The 13,462-nt window shown below is 41.5% G+C and overlaps 1 long non-coding RNA gene across 1 annotated transcript; it reads right to left on the reverse strand.

Moving 5' to 3' along the window:
• Positions 1-543: 543 nt before the first annotated feature.
• On the reverse strand, positions 544-11,575 carry LOC310851300. The gene is made up of 3 exons (XR_014567698.1): positions 11,505-11,575; positions 8,698-8,839; positions 544-1,733 (listed from the first exon to the last, which is right to left on the reverse strand). It is a non-coding gene; the product is annotated as an uncharacterized lncRNA (long non-coding RNA).
• Positions 11,576-13,462: the final 1,887 nt, after the last annotated feature.

The following is a 13,462-nucleotide window of genomic DNA, read 5'->3' on the forward strand; positions in this document are numbered from 1 at the left end:
ATATACAGAATACTGGTTATGGGGCTATAGGTTATAGTGGAAGCTCTGTTATGTCCTACTGCGTAATTGTAAAATTTGCATTCTTTGCTTTACCCATTTTTGCCTCTTGCCCCGCTTACCCCCTCCATCTTAAAAGGGTCCTGCTTTGGAGCAACCTAAGAGTACTGTGAATATGCCCAGATGCCACCTAAGGTGACAAATCCTGGAACAAAGGGCATTATATCCTTTTGACCTTGTTCCGTCATGCTCTGTGTAAGTGATACAGTATTCCAGAAGGAGAGCCATAATTACGGTTCTGGCCTCTTGAGCCAATTGCGCCTTGGCATACCTTCCAGCTCATGTTTGCTGTACCCATGCTAACCACAGCGATCTAAACTGGGCCTGCAACACCCACTTTTTACTTTTGCGGTTCTCTAGGAAAATTCTAGGAAGCGCGCACTGCAACCTTAGTGACTCTTGGTCAATACATATAACCACAAGCTGTTGTTGCAAGGACAGGGGCAAGCAAGTGGGATGTGATGCATAGATAAAGGTGGGTGTAGATTTTTAATGGTGTTTTTATTTATTTGAATTATTGAAAGTTAGATTGTAATGCAATCAGCTACAGCAGAAGAAACAGAAGAAGGAATAAATATTTAATGTGACAGATGTCTCACCTCCCATCTTCAAACATAGATTTACAGACATGCTGCAGACCACAAAGCTCATAGACCACTGGTGGTCCATTCTGAGAATCCTTTAGGACTGCCATATGTCCGAATGTTCCTGGACATTACTGGGATTTCAAAGGCGGAACAGACGTCCAGCCCAACAATTTTGAGCTCAACAACTTTCGGGGTGTCCTGGTTTTTACTTTTTGAAATATGACAACCCTAAATCCTTGGACTAGGCAATTAGAAAAATAGTACAAGCTGCTTGCTCTGCACCTCCATCCCCATTTGCCAATTGGGACAGGGCGGATTTCTCTTGACCTCCACCTCCTCCCACAATGTAGTTGTAGCAAAATGCAGGTAGGCACCATAATGGCTCAGTCTGGGCAGTGGCTGTTCAATCTGTGGGACAACTGCCCCACTCCTGCCATGGATTCCCATGCAAACAGTGTCCCCCCCCATCATAATTGATCACTATTTTCTTACCACTTAAGCATAACAATAATCAAGTTACGAATGCTGGACCAGGGCTAGTTGTGAAGAAAACATAATCCTGCTGCTCTGGAGAAATCACATGAATTGTTTGAAGACATCAAAAAATCAGATCAGCTATGAGGCCTCACTTGTCCCAGACATGGTGTGTAACAGACCAGGATCTGAGCTATAAATCTCTTTGATTTTTCAAGGGGAATTTTTTTTTGCAAAAAGTAGGGAATTGTTTCATTTCTCCCAGGATTAATCAGCCCATTTAGAAAGGACACACATCAGGCCTCACCATGGATGATTAGAGATAGGTACACACTCTGTATTCTGGCCCAATCAAAATAAACACAAATATATCGGTTCAAGCTAGGTCAGGAAAGAGATCAAGATAGACAAAAATGCCTCACCAAACAAATCTAGAGATAAGATCAAGGTGTGAACATAACATTGTTAAATATTTTAAAGGGTGTCTGTAAGGGATGTCTTAAAAAGTTATTTATACATACTAAGACAGAGAGGATGACTTGAACACCCAGATTATCTTGATTACTTGTTATTTTCTGAAAGCTGTCTTTTATATCTTTGTTCATGTTTTTGTACCTGGAAAATATTAAGAAAATTAAGTTGCAAAAGAAAGCTGTGGGTTTAATTGACAGGGCCAATCTAGGTTAAACATGAGGGAAAGCTTCCAAATTATATGAGCAGTTCAGCAAGAGAACAAGCTGCTCAAGGAGACTAGAGAAACTCCATCTTCAGAATGGAACAGGAAGGCTTCTGAACACATTCTCAAGGAAGACATTTTCACCCTTAGAAGTGAGAATTAGACATGAGGATTTTTTTTGTAATTCTATGGTTCAAGCCTTTGTAAACTTACCTGTGAGACAGCCCTGCTGGTTCACACATAATCCATTGTTTGTTTTAACCTAACTATAGTTTGTTTGATCATCTAAAGCCAGTCCAGCAGACAAATCATGGTTTGTTTTCTTATAGCAAACCACAATGTGAAGCCATGGGTTTTTTTAACTATGGTTTGGTATTATATCCGCTTGTCTGGCTTAACCATGGTTTATGTGGCCACATCAGACCCTCATCAATATACAAAAGCACAATGCAAGAACTGCTGGAAAAGAATGAAAGTTTTGGAGAAACAATCCACTCCTTGTTTGTTTGTCTGTCAAATAACTAGTGGTTTGTTGAGCAAGCCATGCTTACAACAATCCATGGCTTAGTGTTTTGTGGCACATGGTAAACAAATCCAGTGCAACCTATTTTGGAGTAAAAGGTTCACACCTAGGGTGTGTTCCCTGCACTTTCCCCTCAGCTGTTCACCTTAGCACAGCTTTAAAGGGTTCACACCAGGGAACATTGGTGAGAGTACTTGTTTTTACCGAATGCAAAGATGTTCACACCTTGGCTAGAAACAAATGGCTTAAGAGTTCCAAGTGTGAAGCTGGTTTGAGAAACAGCATACCAAACAGCAGCATTTTACAGTACACATACGTGTTTTGGATAACATCAAGCAAACACAGATTTAAAAACAGGAAACCAAAAGAGTGCACACTAAACAGGGTTGTGAACTCAGCCTTAGTGTTTGTAATACTGTGAAGAGCTGGACTGCTTAAACTAAGACTTAGGTCTGCATTTTGTCACATGATAGAGTCCTTTCAAACTCAAGCTTGGAAGCTGAAGAAAGTTTGGGTATATATACTAAGAGGGGCACCAGTTAGCCCCAAGCAAATACCAATCTTGAGCACAAACTAATTCTATAGTGCAAACAGGTCTCAATTAAAAAAAAAAAGTTTAGAAATTTCTGTCAATCTCACCAAATCACTTCATCTATTGTAGTCCCTCCGGAGCTAATATATTTAAAGCAAACAAAAATGTTTTTCTTTGTCATCTAGAGTTCATAATCTTTGGGCTGCATTCAGAACACAAGGAATCTGTATCCTGAGCCCTGCAATTCTTACAAGGCTGCATTCTCAGAGCCATCTTGTCATGGCTGCTGATCACATTAAGCTCAGGGGAGGTCATCTTTTGGCCATGATGAGTTCAAGCTATGACAAAGGGAGAAGTGGATTTGGGGAGGAAGAAACTGAAGGAAAGTCTCTTGACAGTTTCTGTTCAAATTATCTGTTCAGTAAGGAAAAGGAAACATCTTTAAAAGTACTTAAGTACCAAGTGAGTGACCCTTCACTGCTGGAACGCTGCCTCCCTAATGATGCGGAGAAGAAAAACAGCCATTTCTGGCAGGCTTAGTCTCATGCCAGAGGGGGGCGGGGGTGGGTTTTAAAATGCCCGGTCAAAATAAATATTGCTTGGAAATCCTGGCATAGGAAATGTAACTGACAGCCAAGACTTAGCTCATCCTGGGGGGGCAACCGAGGAAAGCCTGTACTTCTCAACCCTCATTCCAGTATGTGGAGTAATTGTCCCTGTAACTCAGCACTGTCTCTCCTCTTGTCCAGATGTGTGGATCTGGATGTTTCTCTGTGCGATGTGAAAAAGAAACTGGGGAGAATGTGCTCCATCCTCTTGGGCAGTACTCATGGTTCCCAAAAGAACAGTTTTCAAACAGAAGCAAGTTTTCAATATGCAGCCCGCAGAGTCTTAAAAAATTAATTATGTCCTAAATTGTGCTGTGTGTCTGTGATGTGTCTTCAGAGAAAAACACTGAAGAGATAAAGAAGGTATGGGAAACATGACAGATCAGAGAGGATCAGTAAAAGTAAGATGTGGCAGGATGGGAAGGGTACCAAGGAAGGGGGAGAAGGACCTCCTTTTCTCTAAACACCTAATAACTTCCAAAAACTCTGTTTCATATGCTCCAAAAAACCACTTTGACAGCAGTGCTTGGGCTAATACAAAAATGTCAATTCTATGGTTTTTGTGCTTTTAAAATGTAAGTGATCTCTTATGTCATATATATTACTGAGAGTAGTTAAAGAAAGGTGTTTGTTTTCCCTTTCCCTTGTAGGCTGATTTGCAGCTGCAGACATCTTCAACAAGGTTATAGTGTTATCTGGACAAAATGGAAAGGCCTGGAGGTTTTAGAGCATTAACCACGGCTAGGGGAGCGAAGATGAGAAGCAGATGAGGCAAAAAGGTAGGATTGAGAATCAGTTACATGGGAGAGGAAAACAAATAAAATTTAAACCAACCTGAGGACTTTTTAAAAATGGGTCTCCATATGATGATAAGCAATGAGAGGCTTTCTGAATTCCTCCACCCAACACCACCAGACATAAAGGAAAGTATTTTGGTTTTTATATGATTTCTGTATTTAAACTTTGTAATGGAAAGTTTTAACTACATCTAAGAAATAGAGGCTGAGAGTCCTTATAGTTGCAAAGAGACTGAGGGCTCTTCATCCTGTGTCTAGAAAGCGTGGGTTCAAGTGGTTTTCTACTTGCCCTGGGTCAAGGCATGGGTCAAACTGGTTTTGTCTTTGCCCCACTGCTTTCCCCTGGAAAACCCTCTCTTTACCACTAAGTTGGAACAAACAGCAATCTGTGAAAAACCCAATTTGTTCCGATTTAGCAGTAAACCTTGGGTTTTCCGGAGATGGCGGGGGGCGGGGGGAGTGTGAGTGACAGGGCAAACGAAGGTGCGAATCAGCCCTTATACTTCACTGTTGGAAGGATAAATACCTACCATCTGTAATCCTTACTGCCCATCCTACATTTGGACATGTATCTTATAATCATCAGTCTTGTTTGGATATTTATTTGGACATAGAGACTGCTTATATTAATATATACATTGAAATTAGGATTTATGAATAACTTTTGTTGTTAATATGAGCTGACACTGTTTCTTTCTTTTTCTCTCTCTGATATTTACAATAAAATAGTGCTACACGCCACCCCAATCTCAGAGCGATGTGAGATTCCAGGGGTCCAAGTGCTTACCCAGGGTCTGTGTCTCCTTGTGGAAATGAGGCACAGCAAAGACTACCCATGTTGTGTTCTGCCCCCTCCTTGTTGCTGCTAGCCCAGTGAAACTATTCCCCCCCCCCCCAGCCTACATCATCCAGACCTGAAATCCTAAAGCTTTCTTGTCTCTGCCCACAAACACACAGCTGGAGGAAGGCCCCCATACCTCCTTTTCTGGTACCTCTCCACCCTCTTAATGGCTTCCTTGATGGGTTAATGACTGGCCACCATCCGCCTTGGATCCTCCAATGGCCCACACTCAACTAGCTCTGCCAATAAGCCAAATCTAGGGGTTTCCATGTTTAGTCAAACCTTGATTAATTCTAACTTTTGCTAAATCTAAAAATTATGGATGACTTGCACCCACAAACTCTGACACCCAGTATCTATAACTATATACTTTTAAAAAATAAAATAAAATACGGGAAACATAGGATGCCTTAAAACTGACCAAACAAAGCCAAGCCCAACAAACTATTCAAATCTTTAAAATCTCACAAACACCACAAAATGTCAATGACAGTGAAATATTTTTTCATTAATAATGAGTTCTCAACTTTGGTGAGAGAGATCAAATACAGATCTAAACGGTGTGACTTGAGACCATATTTATTATTTACCAGCACATTGATATGCTCTGTATAGAACAAAGCAAAAATGACACAACCTCTTCGCTTAGATCAGACAATCCACAAATTTAAAAATGCAACGGATATGCACATAGAGCTCTAGAAGTTTAGAGTATAAAAATTCTTGTCCTAAATATGCTGTTTCAACCCCGCACAATTTAATGTGCAGGGTGTTTTTTTAAAAAAAGCCTTGCTTCTCCTCATTTTTGTTTACCATCCTCCTTTTCAAAAGTAACCAGGATCTTTGTACTATAATCCTCAAACTGAATTCAGAATGCCAGCAATTATTGCAATGCAAACTCCACACAACTTGTAGGAAATGAATTCCTATTTGATGCCAAGGCTGGGGAACCCTAAGACTGATGCATACAGTAAAGACATGGGAAGCCAGTGAAAGTCTGGCAGGAGGAAAGCGATTGCTTGGGACGAGTTTACCTTACCCCTCATGTGCCCACTCAACTACTTTGGTTGACAGAATTCAGTTGACACTACTGCAGGTGCCACATTTGTAGGAACTCGATTGTTGGGTGTGCCAGCACCTTCACTTTGGAACTTCCTGCCTATTGAGATCAAGCAGGTGCCTTCCCTGTACTCTTTTTTTTTGGATCCTGCTAAAAACATTCTTGCTTAGACAAGCTTACCCAGATGCTTAGAAAGTTGCGGTAATTTTAATCTGCTTTAGTATTTTAACTTTGTATGTTTTAAAGTACGGTTGTGTATTTTAAATTTTATTGTTTCAGCTTTTGTAAACCACTTGGAGGTTGTTGGGTTTTCTTGACAATTAAGCAGTATATAAAGTTTATGAAATAAATAAAATCTGTGTGGATTTGGAGATTGGGGCAGCGTGCAACAATATGTTTATGTCTGGAGATAACAGGAAAAGCAAAAAAAAAAGAGTAAAAAATAGCATCCTTGTTCATCTGATGCATAATGCTGGCTAGTAGTGCCCTGTTCCTTATTTGCCCCAAAGTGCAGAGCATACCAGATGCTGATGGGTCAGAATTACCTTGAACATACAGTAACAAATTCAATAGCTGTGCCAACATTGGGAGAAGAACTGGAAACAAAAAGAGGCTGTGCGGTATATATATGTAGGAGAAGATGAGAATGAAGAGGGGAAACACTGTCCCGAAATGGCTTGAGGTTCCAGTAAACTGATGATTCAAATGAGCATAATGAGATTTCTTCCATGTTTTGGGGAGCTTATAATTTTCCTATAGACAGGGCATCTTTGCAAGTGCCATAAACCTTGTGTACCAATATGGCACTGAACCATAGAACAGTATACAGTTTAAAAGGGAGAAGAACATGGATGCAAAGAGACAAGAGGAGCATAAATTGGAGAGAGACAAAAAGGAAGGGAAGGACGAGCCATCCATCACAGCTCCAGACAAGATTTCTTGGACGGCAGTTGCCAAAATCAATCTTATTTATTCCATTGGTTGGTTGACCACAGGAGATCAGGGTTCCATTTCCACCTGAGGAGCAAAGGACTGGCCATCACTCCTGAAGTTGCACATTAGGCTGCCTGGGGAGAGGAGCCATCATCATTCAGTAACTGTTCCCTGTTGTGGGCTAGGTTATTACGGTTGATAGCCTTGGGAGCAAAGTAATCGTACTGAGACCTACTTGTAGTGATTATGCTGTGAGGTTTGGTTTTATCATTTTCCTTTTGTGGGCTGGATTTCTGTTCCTGATTACATGGTCTGGTTAACCCTCACACTGACCTGGGTCAGTGCTTACACCAGAGAACCACATGCAAACGTCCTGTTAGGCAAATAATCCACCCAGATGCAATTCATCTAGCTCCAGCCACACAGATGTTATTTGAAAGTGGGGTGGTGTTCATTACATATGCACTATACTGACTGGAGAACAGAACCGGGTGGGGTATATAAGGTTGGTGGACATGAAGAACCTGGCCATTGTAAGTACCTAGCCACTTGAGGCTTAGGATAAGGACAATTTGGTGCCGAGCTTCTCTTTATCAGGATACTGAAATACCTCAAGATCCCTAAACTGGCCAAGGTGGCCATGCCTGAACTACCTTCCTCGGGGTGATGAATCTATCGAATTTCTACAAACTAGATGTTAGCAGAAGATATTTACAGTACTTGCCGTGGTTTGTTTGATTGTTTGTGGGTTAACTTCTGGTCAGTGGCGTAGCGTGGGGGTGCAGGGGGGCCGGCTGCACCGGGCGCAACATCTGGGGGTTAGGGTTAGGGGGCGCAAATCCACGGGTTAGGGGGTGCAAATTACTTGCCTTGCCCCGGGTGCTGACAACCCACGCTACGCCACTGCTTCTGGTTAACTCCATGGCTTAAAATAAACCGTTGCTAACACTGTGTGTGAAATATTATTATCTAAACTTTCCCATCTGTCACATTCTGGACTGAAAATAAAGGATTCCAATATTTTTTAAAGATCCACAGGTGATCTTGAGGTCACTGCCTTCAGTGCCAGGCAACCTTAGTAGCGGCTAAAAGGACAAGTTGGCTCAAATCATAGATAAACATTGAGTTAGGCTAGAGCCAACAGATTTTGAAAGAGAGAGAGAGAGAGAGAGAGAGAGAGAGAGAGAGAGAGAGAGTCAAACACACCTCTTAGGCCTTTATTCAATAAGCATGTAGATAAAGGAAGAGCCAATCAATATGACACACAAAGGCTCAGAAGCCCTTTAACACCATCCTCATCAACGGCCCTAGGAAAAATCAAGTTATGGCATAAAAAGGAAAGTGCTTTTGTTAAGCACATATATCCAGGCATAACTGAGCACTTTCTGTGGTGGAAATACATTAAACACAAGAGCATAGGAAGAGCCTGCTGGATCAGGCCCATGGTCAACCGTGTCCAGCATCCTGATCTCACACTGGTCAACCAGATGCCTGTGAAAAACCCATAAGCAGGGTTCGAGAACAAAAGCACTCTCCTCTCCTGTGGTTTCCAGCAAGTGATTTTCAGAAGCATTGCTTCTGAAGCCTATACTCCATGAATTTGTCTTACCGTCTTTTAAAGCCTTGTAGGCTGGCAGCCATCACTGCTTGCTGTGGGAGGGAGTTCCATAGTTTAACTGTGTGCTGCATAAAGAAGTACTTTATCTGTCCTGAATCTTCCACCATTCAGCTTCATGGGATATCCATAAGTCCTAGTGTTACGAGAGAGGGAGAAAAACTTTTATTATCTCTTCATTTTTTCCATGCCGTGCATAAATTTATAGACTTCTATCATGTTACCTCATAGTCATCTTTTATCTAAACTAAACAGTCCCAAATGCTGCAACCTTTCTTCATAGTAGCTGAACTTAAGGATTATGGTTCTGCTCTTTTCAGGCTGTTCCCACTTTCCTGCAAGTATGATCCACTGAACTCAAGTGAAAAATTCTTTTTGTTTTTTTTATAATATTTTTATTCATTTTCAAAAACAATTTTATACAGTCAATTCACATTTTGTCACACATTCATCTATTTTTTGACTTCCCTCAGTTTCTCTGCCAATCTTTCGTTTAAATTTATATTATTAATGAATTTCTAAATTCAATATTGCCTTTAAAAGTCACCTCTCCCCTCTTACTCTCTTTTTTACAATATTCCTCAATTTTTCACAGAGTCTCTTGAAAACCAACAAGCGTTATCTGTTCGTCACATATGCTTTTCAGATAATCTGTAAATCTCCCCCAGTCCTCGATGAACTTTTGGTCTTGCTGATATCAAATCTTCCCTGTTAGTTTATCCAGATCTGCGTATTCGGTCAATTTCGTTCTCCATTCTTCCACCGTTGGAATTTCTTCCTGTTTCCATTTTTGGGCCGGAAGTATTCTCGCTGCTGTTACTGAGTATTGGAAAAGTTTACCGTCTTTCTTATTTATTTCATTTCCTACCAATCCTAGTAGAAAGGCCTCCGGTTTCTTAACAAACGTATATTTCAACATCTTTTTCAGTTCATTATATATCAATTCCCAGAAGCCTTTCACCTTTTTACACTCCCACCACATATGATAGAATGTTCCTTCTTTTTCTTTACATTTCCAACACTTATTACATGTTTTATACATTTTAGCCAGTTTTACTGGCGTTATATACCATCTGTATACCATTTTCATTATATTTTCCTTCAACGCAGTACAGGCCGTAAATTTTAACCTTTCATTCCATAATTTTGTCCAATCGTCATATTGTATATTATACCCAAAATCTCTGGCCCAATGTATCATTACCGATTTGACCTCTTCATCTTTTGTATACCACTCCAGCAACATTTTATACATTTTTTACAAATTTTTGTACTCATTATTCAATACCTCTGTTTGAAATTTTGAATCTTTTTCTCCATATCCACACTCTTTACAATCTTTTTTAAACATTTCATTAACCTGATGGTAATGCAACCAATCATAAACAGATTCTTTCACATCTTCATAAGATTTCATTTCCCATTTCCCCCCTCTCTTACTATCAGTTCTCCATATGTTATCCATCCCCCCCTCATGTTAATCTTTTTCACACTCATCACTTCTAATGGTGAAATCCAATGGGGGAGTCTTGGTTCCAACAAGTTTTTGTACCTGTCCCATACATCTATCAATGATCTTCGGAAGATGTGGTTTTCAAACCCTTTGTGAATTTTCTTCTTTTCATGCCATAAGTATGCATGCCAACCAAATCTGTTATCAAACCCTTCTAAGTCCAACAACTCCCCATTTTCTAGTTTAATCCACTCCTTTAACCAACAGAGGCATGATGCTTCATAATATAATTTCAAATCTGGCAGAGCGAAGCCGCCTCTTTCTTTCGCATCTGTTAGTAACTTAAACTGAATCCTTGGCTTCTTGCCTTCTTGCCTTCTCAAGTGAAAAATTCTACCAGGATTTCAGCAACCGGCGACTGGCACCCACTTAAACTAAACTAAGTAACAGGGTGGAAGGCAGAGAAGCCATAAGTAGTTAAGAGTCATAGCCAATGACACACACAGCCAACTCATTCCAGTGTTTTGCCCATCCTTCTCCCTGCTGAGTTCTTCTAGACTGACATTGAGAGTAAGGAGAAGGAATCTGACAAGCAATGACACTTCTAGGAGGCAGCCAAGTGGAGTGTGGCAGACGGCACTGTCAGATTGGTGGAGCAGTGCCCCATTTGCCCTACTGGATCAATCTCCAGTGCCTGAGCCTGGGTCATTTCACACAGCTGGCCCATCACCTTCTGGACATTACAGAGGCAAAGCGATAGGTCACTTGCTCATCAGGATTGACAATGCAACCATGCAATGGTCATACAAACACCATCTTATACAGTGCTACCTTAATCCCCAAATGTCTTGGTACTCATACACATTGATTCCCAAATGCTGAAAACCCAGAAGTAAGTGTTCCTGTTTTCGAACGTTTTTCAGAAGCCAAATGTCTGATGTGACTGTTGGCTATTGTTTCCGGGGCACCTGCACCAATCAGAAGCCACACCTTTGTTTTCAAACATTTTGGAACGGATGAAGTTCAAGAACCAAGGTAACCACTGTATTGGAAACCACCTGACTGCTGCACACATCTACCTGCTTTTCTTCGAGCTACCTCTCAAAGCAAACCAAATGATTCATCATCTATAGCCAAGGAGTATATAAACACATTTGTTCCAGTCCCTGGGAAAGAAAAACCTTAGGCATTGTATAACTACAATATACACCAAATGAACTGAGGAAACAGATCAATAAGGTTTTGCCTATGACTGGACAGGTCCAGAACTGGAACTGATGGAACACATTTTGTTGTCACCTCTCAGATAAAACTGCTCTGGCATATTATCAATTATCAGTAGCCCAACCTGGATAATTATATTTCTCTCATGCAGGCCTTGGCTTGTCCCTGCTTATAGGCAATCTAAACTGACTTCTTCTAGAGCCAGGGGTAGGCAAACTAAGGCCCGGGGGCTGGATGCGGCCCAATCGACTTCTCAATCCGGCCCGCGGATGGTCCAGGAATCAGCATGTTTTTACATGAGTAGGATGTGTGTTTTTATTTAAAATGCATCTCTGGGTTATTTGTGGGGCATAGGAATTCGTTCATTCCCCCCCCATATAATCCGGCCCCCCACATGGTCTGAGGGATGGTGGACCGGCCCACAGCTGAAAAAGGTTGCTGACCCCTGAATTAGGCCCTGCAACAAATCTGGACACCAGTTCTGTCCAAGTAATGATGTTACATGACTGAATAACCTCAGCCATACAATGAAGAGCTAATTCCTTACAGAAGGAAGCTGTCATCTGTGCATAATGGGGGCCTGAACTGCACACACCTCACCTTAACTGGGGCTTGCATTTTCAAATTGGATGGAAGATGGTCTGAGGAGCAACACATGTAACCCCGGAGTATTGTTCAATAAACTACAGGGTACATATGGATTCTGGCTAATATCATGTGTACTCAGCTTCAAACACCAGAACTGGCAGCACACTGGAGCTAGAGTAAAAGGTAATGTGTACACAGTCTTCTTTTCCCAGAATAGGTGTGCATGGCATCACTAGAGAGATAGCATTAGCATAGAAGCTGGTGTTGTGAATAAGCCACTCTGTCCTTATCTTGTATGCATTTGTATAGAAATTTCACAGGCAGATTGCTGCATAGATTTCCTGCCCTTTTGAACCCACTGTTTACCAACTATCTCCCCCTCTCCTGCAACTAAGTAAATCTGCCAACTGAAGATAACACTGATGGAGTGAGCTCTTCTCCACAAAAGCTTAGGTCACAATAAATCTGTCACTCTTTTAAGGTGTCACAAGATTATTTGTTGTTTTCAATCTGATCAAGCAACTTTGTGTGTGAGAGACAGACTCCTTGTGGATTATGGCAACTTCACCTCTTTTGGTTGTGGCAAACTGGTTTTTAATAGGGTTCAGAGTTGTCTATCGCAATTCCAGTCTGTGAGACTCTGATTAAGCCTGCTGTCTGGAAGTAGTTTCCCCCCCAATAGTCTGCTAAGCACTTTAAATATTTAGGAATATTACATATATACAAAATATCTCACCTAATAATAATAATAATAATAATAATAATAATAGCAATAATTTTTTTATTTATACCCCGCCCTCCCCAGCCAAGGCCGGGCTCAGAGCGGCTTACAAGCAATAATAAAAACAAGATGAATGATTACAACTTAAAAACAAAAATAAAATACAACATTAAAATAATGGAACATTAAAATATTAAAATGTAGCCTCATCGCAGGAGGAGAAGGAAAAGAAAAGAAAAAAAGCGAGAGAGGGAGGGAATCAAATTGGCTCCAAGCCAAAGGCCAGGCGGAACAACTCTGTCTTACAGGCCCTGCGGAAAGAAATCAGATCCTGCAGCGCCCTGGTCTCATGAGGCAGAGCGTTCCACCAGGCCGGAGCCAGAGTTGAAAAGGCCCTGGCTCTGGTTGAAGCCAATCTAACTTCTTTAGGGCCTGGGACCACTAGGGTGTTGTTATTTATGAACCTTGAGGCTCTCCGTGGGGCATACCAGGAGAGGCGGTCCCGTAGGTACGAGGGTCCTAGGCCGTGAAGGGCTTTAAAGGTCAAAAGCAGCACCTTAAATCTGACCCTGTACTCCACCGGGAGCCAGTGCAGCTTGAAAAGCACTGGGTGAATATGCTCCCATGGCAGAGACCCCGTGAGGAGCCTCGCTGCAGCATTCTGTACCCGCTGGAGTTTCTGGGACAGCTTCAAGGGCAGCCCCACATAGAGCGAATTACAGTAGTCAAGCCTGGAGATGACCGTCGCATGGATCACTGTGGCCAGGTCGGGG

The sequence above is a fragment of the Podarcis gaigeae genome (assembly GCF_964106915.1).
Source record: "Podarcis gaigeae genome assembly, chromosome: 1".
NCBI lineage: Eukaryota > Metazoa > Chordata > Lepidosauria > Squamata > Lacertidae > Podarcis > Podarcis gaigeae.